At 39.8% G+C, this 11,408-nt stretch overlaps 1 pseudogene; it reads right to left on the bottom strand.

Moving 5' to 3' along the window:
• Positions 1–740: 740 nt before the first annotated feature.
• Positions 741–9,587, bottom strand: LOC132669788 (large ribosomal subunit protein eL31 pseudogene; annotated as a pseudogene).
• Between the last annotated feature and the right edge of the window lie 1,821 nt (positions 9,588–11,408).

The following is an 11,408-nucleotide window of genomic DNA, read 5'->3' as shown; positions in this document are numbered from 1 at the left end:
CATTAGATGTCTGGACAATTAAATAAGACAGCACATAGGTATCAGGTAGCATAGAACCTAGTATACAGTAGATGCTATTATAGGCTAGCAATTGCTAATATTGTTTTCTCTGTTATAGAACTACACATATAGCTTTATAAACCCTAATGATATGTTTTCTTTCTGTAGCAGTTAAGCGGCTGTCTTTCTCAGCTTCAAATCCATCCCTCTATATTTTGTTTTGTGATTCCAGGAACAACTAATTCCACTTCTCCATTGCCAGCTGGCCTTTGTTAGGCTTTGCCAACAGGGGGCCCGAGACAGAAGCTGGAAAGTAAGAGGAGGAAAAGGGGCACGTTCATAATCTGTGGTTCTTACCAGGGCCACCCTTGAAGTTCCTCTTTCCACTGGCATTGACAGTGGGTTCCAATAGCTATTTTACAGTTGTTGGTTTGTTTTTTTTTTCACATCCTAGAAACCATCTCTTACTGCCTTTCAGCTCTATCAGAACCAGTTAAACTAGGTTCTGACTTCAGGAGGTCCCTCCTCCTAATTTCTGATGCGCCAGCATCAGCCAACCAAGGTCCTTCTGCAGAGCTCTGTGTCCAAACTCCATCGTACCCTCTTCTAAGCTTCCAGATTTTAATAATGCCATCCTCTGCCATTTGTTCCCTGAGCCCTAGGGATGGCAGTTGCTCTTCCCAGTAATTTGTGTGTGTGTGTGTGTGTGTGTGTGTGTGTGTGTGTGTAGTTTTATACCTTTATTTGATAATCAGCAATTCGTTCTTACCCACAGTAACAGTCTGTAGATTTTTGAAAAGTGTGACAGGTATACAGGTAACCAACATATAGAGCTTGTTGGGTGAATCTTCATCCTCATTGTGTTTTTTGGACAACTGTACATGGATACGGTAGGGAACATTCCTTTCTCCTTTGGCCCAGACAGATTTGTGGAGCCTGGTGTCAATGCACACATCTGGAGTTCCCGTTTCCTTCGTAGCAACTATCCAGATCTCTTTGAGCGCCCGAGGGGCAACACTTCTTGAAACCCACTCATGGTGCGCTTGTGAACGATGATGGCGTGTTCTCTGGTCACTACCTCATTGATGGTAGAACGGCCCTTCTCGCGACCCTTCTTGCAGGAGCCATTCTGCCGGCCCGGGTTGGAAAGGAAGAGTAAGTGCTTTTATAAATCCATAATGTCTTCCTTTTGTGTTTCATTGCTGTAATGTCTGGTTGACAATTATTTATAACAAACAAATCCTTGTGTTAAGATAACTAGTGGTCTTGTTTGTTTGTTTTTTCTCTTGACAGGGACCTGTCTGATAAACTATCCCCCGTCCTGCCCAGAGCATGATGCCCTGATAGAAAATATTGTGCGGGCTGGTGAAGTCTTTTACTATATGCAAACCAATTCTACGTGGTGCTCTATAAGGTTCCAGAACGTCAGAGTATTTTTTTTTTATTTTTTTTAACGTTTATTTATTATTGAGAGACAGAGAGAGACAGAGCATGAGCAGGGGAGGGGCAGAGAGAGGAGGAGACACAGAATCCGAAGCAGGCTCCAGGCTCTGAGCTGTCAGCCCAGCTCGAACAGCAGGGCCCGAACTCACAAACCGAGAGATCATGACCCAAGCTGAAGTTGGATGCTCAACTGACTGAGCCACCCAGGCGCCCCAGAAATCAGAGTATTTAAAAATTACATCTGTTTTTCTAGTAATTGTAAAGTTCTCATCTTAAGATCTGATAAATTCTCTACCAGTTAGAACCTTTCAATATAAAGAAAAGTTATTTTGGGTTTATATTATCCAAGAATACTTTGGGTAGGGGAAAGCCATGCTATCTAGCTTAAAATTCGTCAAGAAAATAAAAGTGGTAGATTTTTTTTTTTTTTAGAAACCAAAAATTTATCTGAAGTTTAATATGGAATTTCTAAATGAATTTGTGGACTGTTAGTGATGTGGGATCATTTCTGTTATATTTGGAACTTATCTTTCTTTCTCACTCCACACTCCTCCCCATTCAATCTGTAGTCACAATCTTTTCTCTTCTTTTTTTTAATGTTTATTTATTTTTGAGACAGAGTGAGACAGAGCATGAAGGTGGGGGTGGGGTGAGGGGAGCGGGGGTGGTGGTCAGAGAGAGGGAGACACAGAATCTGAAGCAGGTTCCAGGCTCTGAACTGTCAGCACAGAGCTCGACGCGGGGCTCGAACTCACGGAGTGTGAGATCATGACCTGAGCCAAAGTCGGATGCCTAACTGACTGAGCCACCCAGGCGCCCCATAATCTTTTTTCTTCTTAAACACATACCTGCACTGGGGCCTTGTGTTGTTAGAAACTAAAGACTTAATGCTAGTTGGGCAAGTATAAGAAAAGTGATGATTTCAGCATTGCAAGTAAAAGCATAGAAAATGTTGGAAGACATTAGGGAGGGGAAAATGGGGCAAAATCGACCCATTTTGAGAATGGTCTCAACACAATCAAATAAGCTTCTCTTCTCATAAAAGTGAAATAAAAACTTAAAACATAAGGGTTTAAGACTACCCTATGTGGTACACTAATTAGTTCATATTTGAATAGCTTTTGTACAGAATTAGTCTAAAATTCTCAAATAAATCTCACAAGCTGTGTCACCTATAAGATGGAAACAGGCTCTTCATGTTTCATGACTAAAAGTAAATTAGGGATAGGCTGGAGATTTCCACTTTACTTGATCAGTTTGAGATGCGAATCTAATGTGACAAATATTTGAAAAACATTTAAAACTGAATATAATGGAAAATACCACGGTTTTAAAGGGAAATGAGAGCTGTAATACCAATTGCTTTGGTTAAAAAAAGATTTGCACTTAGGCGGAAACCAACTAAAGTACGCTTGTAATGGGAACCAGAAATGCTTTCTTGTGTTATATCCCAGTTTTAATTTAGAGTCAAATTAATTAGTCAAACAACTACATGGCAGAGTATGTAAAGTCACATTCTGTACTTTCTATAGATACTAAATTACTATTTCTTGGGTCACTTCTGAATACCTTCACGGAGTGCTTGAGTTTACTACTGAGATTAATGATTTGGCCTTCCAAATCATTTACCCATTTACTAAACTGATTAGTATACTTATATGTTTCCTAGTATGGAGTAGATATTTACAGAGGTTCTTAAAATTACCCTATTTTTTATTGATTAGATTTTGTAAGAGAAACAGCACAGTCCAGTAAAAGTACAGAGCTTATGGATTACAATCCGGGTTCAAGTCATGTTTCCCTCGAAAGAAAGTATATGGCAGACTTATTGGAGGTCTCAAGTGAGATAATTCTCTAGAATATAATCTTCATGAGCACAGAGATCTTTGCCCACAGTCTAATGCAAGAGCCTAGAACAATGCCTGGCACATAGCAGGTGCTGGACAAATAGTTAAAAGTGAATGAATAAATAATGGCTGTAAAACTACATTGTAAAATCTAAAAAAATCTATTAAAATGTTATTGTCTCCTAATATACTATGATGGAGAATCTAGTGCTACTGAAGCATTATCGAGTGCTACTGAAGCAAGACAGATAATTCCCACCCTTTCTTACAAAATAAATCCTACCTTGGTTTTGCATCCTGAGAGGGTACAAGGAAGAAAGTGTTGAGGTGCAAACACTGCTTTCTCTAACTAAGCCAGAATAAAGTACAGAAGGGTAACGCGTGTGTGTGTTTGTGTTTGTCCATGTCTCCATGTTCATACACGTGTGTTGCGAGTGTTTGTAAGTATGTGTTGCTTACTCTTTCGCTCTTAAGTCTCTCAGACAAAAGTGCGGCACTGTTTTGTGAGACTGTTAGTACTTATAGGACCAGCCAGATATATAGGACTTGATGTCGCTAAGTCTTAATTCAGCACTTTCCAAGACCACCTATCATTGAAAGTTTAAAACAGAGGGGAAAAAAAAAATGGAAGGGAACAAAACTAAAAAAGATTTCTGCAATAGGTAGAACTGCTTTCTATAAATCCTGCGATAATAAAACAAATTACAAAATGAATTCACTTTGCCTTCTGTTTTTATGGCTTTGCCTTAACTGGGTCTTCTATCTTCTCAAGTTCTTACATGAGACACTGTATTTTGGGAACACCAAACTGCTCATCAGTCTATGAATCCTCCTTTGTACATTTTGCAAAAGGCTATATATTTTGTAAGTCTATGAGTGGGAGGTACTTCTTTCTTTATTTGATCTCTCTCTCTCTCTCTCTCATAACTCTATCTAGAAGCCTAATATGCTACTTTTCATCAAGTAGGCAGGCCATGGTGAGGGATGACCTCTTCAGAGTCAGGCAGAACCTTCTGAAAACAGATTTAACTCTTTCCTCTCAGGAGGTCTTATTTTAGGAGAAAGAATCAGGAATCAGCTGGAAAGACTTAGGATCTGAGTAAGTCCAAGGATAGGGATCTAAGATGTGATCTAATCAGTAACCTATATAACCCTACATATTATTCTTGGATCTAGCCACCAGATTCAGGGAGCTTACTGGATGGAATTATAAAGGTTTACCTTAATCCTCATGAGTTTCCAGGTTTCATATTATGACCTTCCCTGCTAGCCCTGAGGCAAAATAGTCATCAAGGTCAAAGGTTGCATTAAATTTGTTACTGCATTGTCCTCTTCTCAAGAGTGCCTAGTAGCCTCTGAAAGGGTCTAACATACCTCATGAAATGTATTCCATGTCTGAAAACATGAGGCTAATAGTTGCAAGAAAATGTACCAAAGTTCTAACTGATGGTAGGAAGTAAGGCAGTAAAATAATACAATTTGTGGGAACCTGATAGAAAGGAGTGTGGCCCAGGACATTGCTAGTTTGATATCTCAGGTATTGTTAACAATCTAATCAATTGGTTATGTTCTTGCAATGGTCCCATGCAGCTCTAAAGGTAGGACGTTTTACACAAGACATTCAACACAAAGCCTAGCTAATTAAAAAATCACCACCAACACCACCACGACCAACACAAGAGCCAACCCTCACCTTTTCCATCCCATCTACTCTTATACTCTGTCTTTTAATTTCTGAATGTCTAAAGTTATGCAGGATTCAGAGGCAGATGGGATTGAGAAGTGGGGGACTACTGTTAGAGTCTTGGGAACATGGCACTCTAAGCATTACAGATCAAATTAGAGCTTTTTTATCTTCAATATGTATTTAAAGAACCCCTTGCATTGGTATTGTCTTAATCTGTTTGGACCGTTATAACAAAATACCAGAGACTGGGTAGTTTAAAAATGGCAGAAATCTCTTTCTCGCATTTCTGAAGGCTGGAAAGTCCAAGATCCAGATGTCAGCCTGATCACTTTTTAGTGCAGCTGAAGCTCCTCCCAAATGCCCCACCTCCCACTGCTGCCATCTTTGGGGGGTAGGATTTCAACAGGTGAATTTTTGAGGGCCAAAATCATTCAGATCACCTGGTGGTTTAAGTATCATCTGGGGTCTTGACTAAGAATTCAGATGTGTGGCTGACAACAGATATTGATGGGATTTTAATTGGGAGGAGTTGGACTTTGTAACCTCCATTTTTAGTAAGTGCTCTGGTAATATGTTCGCTAACATTAGGGGACCACTACTGAACGATTCACTACCCTTAAGACCATGTCAGTAAATGAAGAAAGATCACTTGCTTCCTCGGCTCCCAGACCTTCTGCCACTTTGGATATAACAGCTGTATATTATCTTTCTCCTTTTTCATTTGTACTATCTGCCCCTTGGGATTTGCATAGGCACCCTTAGCCACGCCCTTCCAACAAGCTCATGATATCATGTGGTCAGTGTTTATGTGAGGTTTAAAGAATGTAATGATGAGAAAGTATGCTACTCACCTGAAATAAAGAAAAGGGGTCTGTAAGCTGACTAGGCTCACTCCCCACACCTGTTATCGCCAGGGTTCATTTGGATACAAGGAAAAGCAACACATTCAAATGAGCTCAAGTCAAGAAAATGGAGCTGGTAGAAAGAAAAAGGGAAATTACGGAATGCAAGAGCAGGAAGTGCAGCCATGTCTTGGAGTCCAGAGAATGACCGAGCAAGAAATTTGTATCATCCTCTTGTTCTTCTTTTTTTATTCCCTTACCCTTTTCCCTTACCCTCCTTCCCTCCTTTCTTCTTTCTTTCTTTCCTTTATTCCTGCAACAAATATTTATCAAAACCCCTACCAGTGTCCTAGAAACTGCCAATACACCAATGAACAGAAGGCAAAAATCACTTCTCTTATGGATTCTATAATCTTGTGTGCACGTGTATAAGCAGACAGTAAATAAATGCATAATATAAAGGATAGTGGTTGCCGATAGATTCATTGGAGCAAAACAAGGAAGAGAGCTAGAGAGCTTGGAGATAGAGTAGTTAGTAGATATCAGTCAGGGACGCCTGGGTGGCTTAGTCTGTTAAGCCTCTGACTCTTGATTTTGGCTCAGGTCATGATCTCAGGATCATGAGATCTAGCCCCCCACGCTGGGTGTGGACACTACTTACGATTCTTTCTCTTCTTCTCTCTCTGCCCCTCTCCTGCTCTCTCTCTCTCTTTTAAAAAAAATATCAGTTGCAGTCTGTCCCCTCCACTTTTCTGTCATAATTTTTGTGACTCTTAGCATTTTTTTCCCTTGTTCTAGATCTTTGTTTTTGTCTCTCTATCCCCTCCTCTTAACTTCCACTGTGTCCATGTGTTTTTCTCCATCCAAACCTTGGGTCTAGTTGGTCCACATGACCTTAATAACTCAAGTGTCCGTCGATAAATTGCAGATTAACTTTGGTGTCTCGTGGTACACATCACTAGGAAGCTCTGACAGTTCATTTGGACTCTGTCTAGACAAAGCCCTTTGTACATTGACATCGGTCCATCCATAAAGTCAATGGATGGATTCTCTTGGCTACATATCTTTACTTCATCGTGCAGATTTATCTACAGAATCTTGGAGGACCTCTGTAGAGGGGACTGTACTTTGTATATATATTCCCTTTTTGTTCTGTGTGGAATTTATTGTTTTGGAGAAATGGATTAAAGATAAAGACACAGTTCTCTGTTTCTTGGAGGAGAGCCGGACAAGTAAGCAAGAATCACATATTATTTTTGGTAGGCAAATATTTATAGGGGGAAAGAAACATAGAATTGATAGCATTTTGAAATATTAGCATATGATATTTCCCTGAAACTTCCTGATACACTTTCATTTAGGGTATATATGCTTAGCAGAAATACCAAAAAACCGAACAAGATCAAAACTCGTTTTTTATAATCAAAATAGACTTTAAAAAAATACTGTAGAGATAATAGTTAGGGGAAACAATTTTTTTATGTTTATTTATTTTTGTGTGAGAGAGAGACAGAACGTGAGCAAGGGAGGTGCAGACAGAGAGGAAGACACAGAATTCAAAGGAACCTCCAGACTCTGTGAGCTGTCGGCACAGAGCTGGATGCTGGGCTCGAACTCACCAACTGCTAGATCATGACCTGAGCCGAAGTCAGATGCTTAACTGACTTGAGCCACCCAAGTTCCCCAACAAGTTTTGTTTTTTATTGCAAGTTTCAAGTTTTTCAATATTATAAATCATGAGCGCAGTTGACTGGGGTTTTAAGTAATTCGATTGGAGGTAGACATTCTCTCCTCTGTTTTTTTTGTGATCACAAAGGAGACAAAATCTATGTGTGTAGGGAGTGAGGAAAGCAGTGAAATGAGATGGTTGTATGGATATCTGAGGAACGGCTCTAAATCCAGCTACATCTTCCCTCTCTGGACCATGTCCCAGATTGCTCGTAAGGACCTAGAGCCAACAGACCATCCACAGACAAGTGCCTTCCTTTGTTGGGTGGAATGTGGGAGGCAGAAGCATGTTAGACATCATTTCCCCCATCTCCTGCCATGCCAGAGTGAGAAGGCATCAACAGAGTAGAAAATGCAGCCTGCTCAATCTAGGCAGAGTTCTGGAATGGCCCCCAAGTTTCTGCTTACCATAAGACAGACAGAAAGCATCTAGAGGTTTCTTGTGGTATCCCAGTATGCCGAGGGATATGAACATAACTGAGAAATGGCCAAAGGAGCTGTATATACTTCATGGTAATGATCCCAGGGACACCAAATAGTTTCTGAAATGACAACCAGTGATACAATGGTAAATCGAATGCCTTACTAGGAAGAGACAAGAGGGGCTCAGACTGGAAACCAGATGAAGTGATGCGTACCTTAGTAGATACTGGATTTTGTAGGTGGGACTGGGAAAAAGACCTGGAAACTGAGTAAAACCCATAAAATTTAGATCAACACAGAGAAGTAAAAGCAAAAGAAAAATCTGGGCTGAAGTGGGTTTACCGGAAACTGACTTAAGATTGGGATCCTGATAACAGGAGAAGCAAAGATTCCAGACAGAAACTAATAGAAAAGATTTTAAACAGTTACATTCTTGGAACACCTGAACTTGTGGCTTGGGAGGTTCATGTCCAACACACATGTCTAATCCTAAACCAGCTTCCCTTTAAACAGCGAGCATTTGCTATCTTTTATCAGGGGTGACTCATCACATTTCTCTGACAAATGGTACATATTTGATAATCTCCTGCACATGGCCCCACGGTAACTAAAATCATGGTAATTGGAGAGAACCTACGTTTCTTTCCAGCTTGGTTATTTAAGAGGATTATAATTTTTTTTATAAAATAATTCTGATTGCACATCACAAGTTATTGTAAACAGCTGTTTTAGTATCTTAGCCTCTGAGCCTTCAGTGCTGACTCCCACATTACCTTCGATCCACCCGTCTACAATTTAGTTTGATGGGATCATCAGTGATTAAAAAAAAAAAAAATGCTTGCCCTTTCTTCCTTTGATGGCCATCTCTTCTCATTTGGATTAATTTTAGCCACAACTAGAATACACCTGCCAGATCAGATTCATGTGCTAGCTACTTCACCTCAAAATTGTACAATGCTGCATCAATGTTGAAACTCTATAACAAGACTTTAAACATCTCACCCTCACCCCATTCCACCAAACTCACAAAAGCGGGGAGGAGAATGCCACACCCTATTCTTGGTAATCATGTGCAGACCGGACCTTGCAGGGCCAGGAGGATACGATGAGAATGGAAAACAAATGGAGTCCAAATTTCTAAAGCGTAGTGTACAAAGCATGGAGAGGGAAAGAAAGCGTGTGCTCCATACCGTCCTTTCTCCCTGTTAGCCCTGCCAGACATTCCCTTTGTTCTCCTTTCTATCTCACTGAGATTAAAGTGCTGATCTCCCCTTTTTGAAAATGATGTCACTTTTTTTTTTTCTTGCCTTGGCAGAGAGCAAGTTCATTACAAATCTGCTGTGTGACTGATGCCTTTGAAGAGATAAGGCAGAGGGGGGAAACACATTTGGGAAAGGTATGAAACTCCAGAGACAGGTTGACAATTATACTGGCAGGAAGAGAGATGATGAAGGATAAGGAGAAACAGAGGCTGGGTGTAAATATCTCCCATATTTTCATTTACAGCCACTGACAAATGGTTTTTATTTCCCTCATAGTTTTATCCCCAAACAAGGCCATGGACTAAAATTCATTGTGTGCTTTTCCTGACGAGATGCCTACCCTTTTTGACGACATTATTTCAGTCAAGCCCTCATGGACGTATTTGATGTTCAGAGTGGGGAATATTTGGTACTGAATCTGATTCGCTATAATTGCTCCTCATTGGACTGCGTGGCAGCTTATATAAGAAGCACATTAGATGTAAAACCAGGTTGAAAGCATTATACACATTTTAATGCCATTTACATGGTTCAAAATTATTAGTGACGGATGCAGAGCTTGGGAATTTAAAGGTATTTCATCCCCCAGGTCCAATCACAGTGGAGGCATTGGTTTTACAAGTGGTTGCAAAGGCCAAGTTTTGAAGTGTAAACATCTGGTAATTAAATGTGCGCGCACCCGGCCCCTAATGCTGACAGCATCTTGTGAAAACAACGCTGTCATCTTTATGTCTCTGATTGGATTTCAGCTCTACGAGAGTCCTCATTGGGGCACCTGGGTGGCTCAGTCTGTTGAGCGTCCAACTCTTGATTTCTGGTCAGGTCGCAATCCCAGGGTTATGGGACAGAGCTCTGCGCTCAGCATGGAGCCTGCTTTAGACTCTCTCTCTCTCTCTCTCTCTCTCTCTCTCCCTCTGCTCCTCTCCCCCACTCCTGCTCTCTCTGTGTCTGAAATGAAATGAAATGAAATGAAATGAAATGAAATGAAATGAAATAAAAACTTTTTTTTAAAGTCCTCACCTTTCTCATGGATGAATATTTTTGTACAGATCAAAAGATTTTTTTTTACTGTATTTCTGAGTGGGGGTTGGAGGTGGGAAATTGTAGAGAAGTAAGTGGTGGCAAATGAGCTGGACAGGGGGCTACTGAGACCAATGTTGGCCAGGCCAGAGCACATATGAAAAGGCAGGATTTATTTTTTCGCTCTTCTGTGGATTTTCTGTTCCCTGTTGTCACTGTCACTCACCACCAGCTTTTGCTTCATATGTCTAAGTACTAATAGAAATACGTGTGATTAAACTTTGCATGTTTACGGAGGCTGGAAGGTATATGACAGGTGTGATTTCCATTCTCCACCCCTCATGCCTGCAACATATTCCATATCAAACGCACATTTTTTTTAAGTTTATTTATTTATTTTGAAGCCTGGAACCTGCTTCAGATTTTGTGTCTCTCTCCCTCCTTCTCTGTCCCTTCTCTGCTCGTGCTCTCTCTCCCTCTCTCTCTCTCTCTCTCAAAAATAAACATTAATTTTTTTAATTATTTATTTATTTTGAAAGAGAGATCACAAGTGGGGAAGGGCAAAGAAAGGGAGAGAATCCCAAGTAGGCTCTGCACTGTCAGTGCAGAGCCCAATGCCTGATGAGGGGCTCGAACTCACCAACCTTGAGAGCATGATCTGAGCCAAAATTAAGACTTGGATGCTTAACTGACTAAACCACACAGGTGCCCCTCAAACACACATTAAAAAATATATGTATATACATTATATATACATATATAATGTATATATATTTTTATATACATATATATGTATATTTATATATACATATATAATGTATATATTTATATATACATATATATGTACATAAACACACATATATGTATATATGTTGTATATACATATATATGTACATACACACATATATATGTATATACATCGTACATATACATATATATGTGCATATATATATGTATACATATATATGCATATATATATATATACATATATATATATATACATATATATATATATATAGTTTCCTCCTTGGTTTTGAAGAAACCCTTCCCAAAAGTAGATGCTATATTGTGATTCCACTGTTCCTACCACATCCCCAATATCTTCACTGGCTCCCCATTAACTACAAGATAAAATCCCAGACACATAGGCTTCTAC

This window comes from Panthera onca, chromosome B3, assembly GCF_046562875.1.
Source record: "Panthera onca isolate mPanOnc1 chromosome B3, mPanOnc1 haplotype 2, whole genome shotgun sequence".
Classification (NCBI taxonomy): domain Eukaryota; kingdom Metazoa; phylum Chordata; class Mammalia; order Carnivora; family Felidae; genus Panthera; species Panthera onca.
The sequence above is the reverse complement of the archived record's forward strand: the minus strand, read 5'-3'. Positions and strand labels throughout refer to the sequence as shown.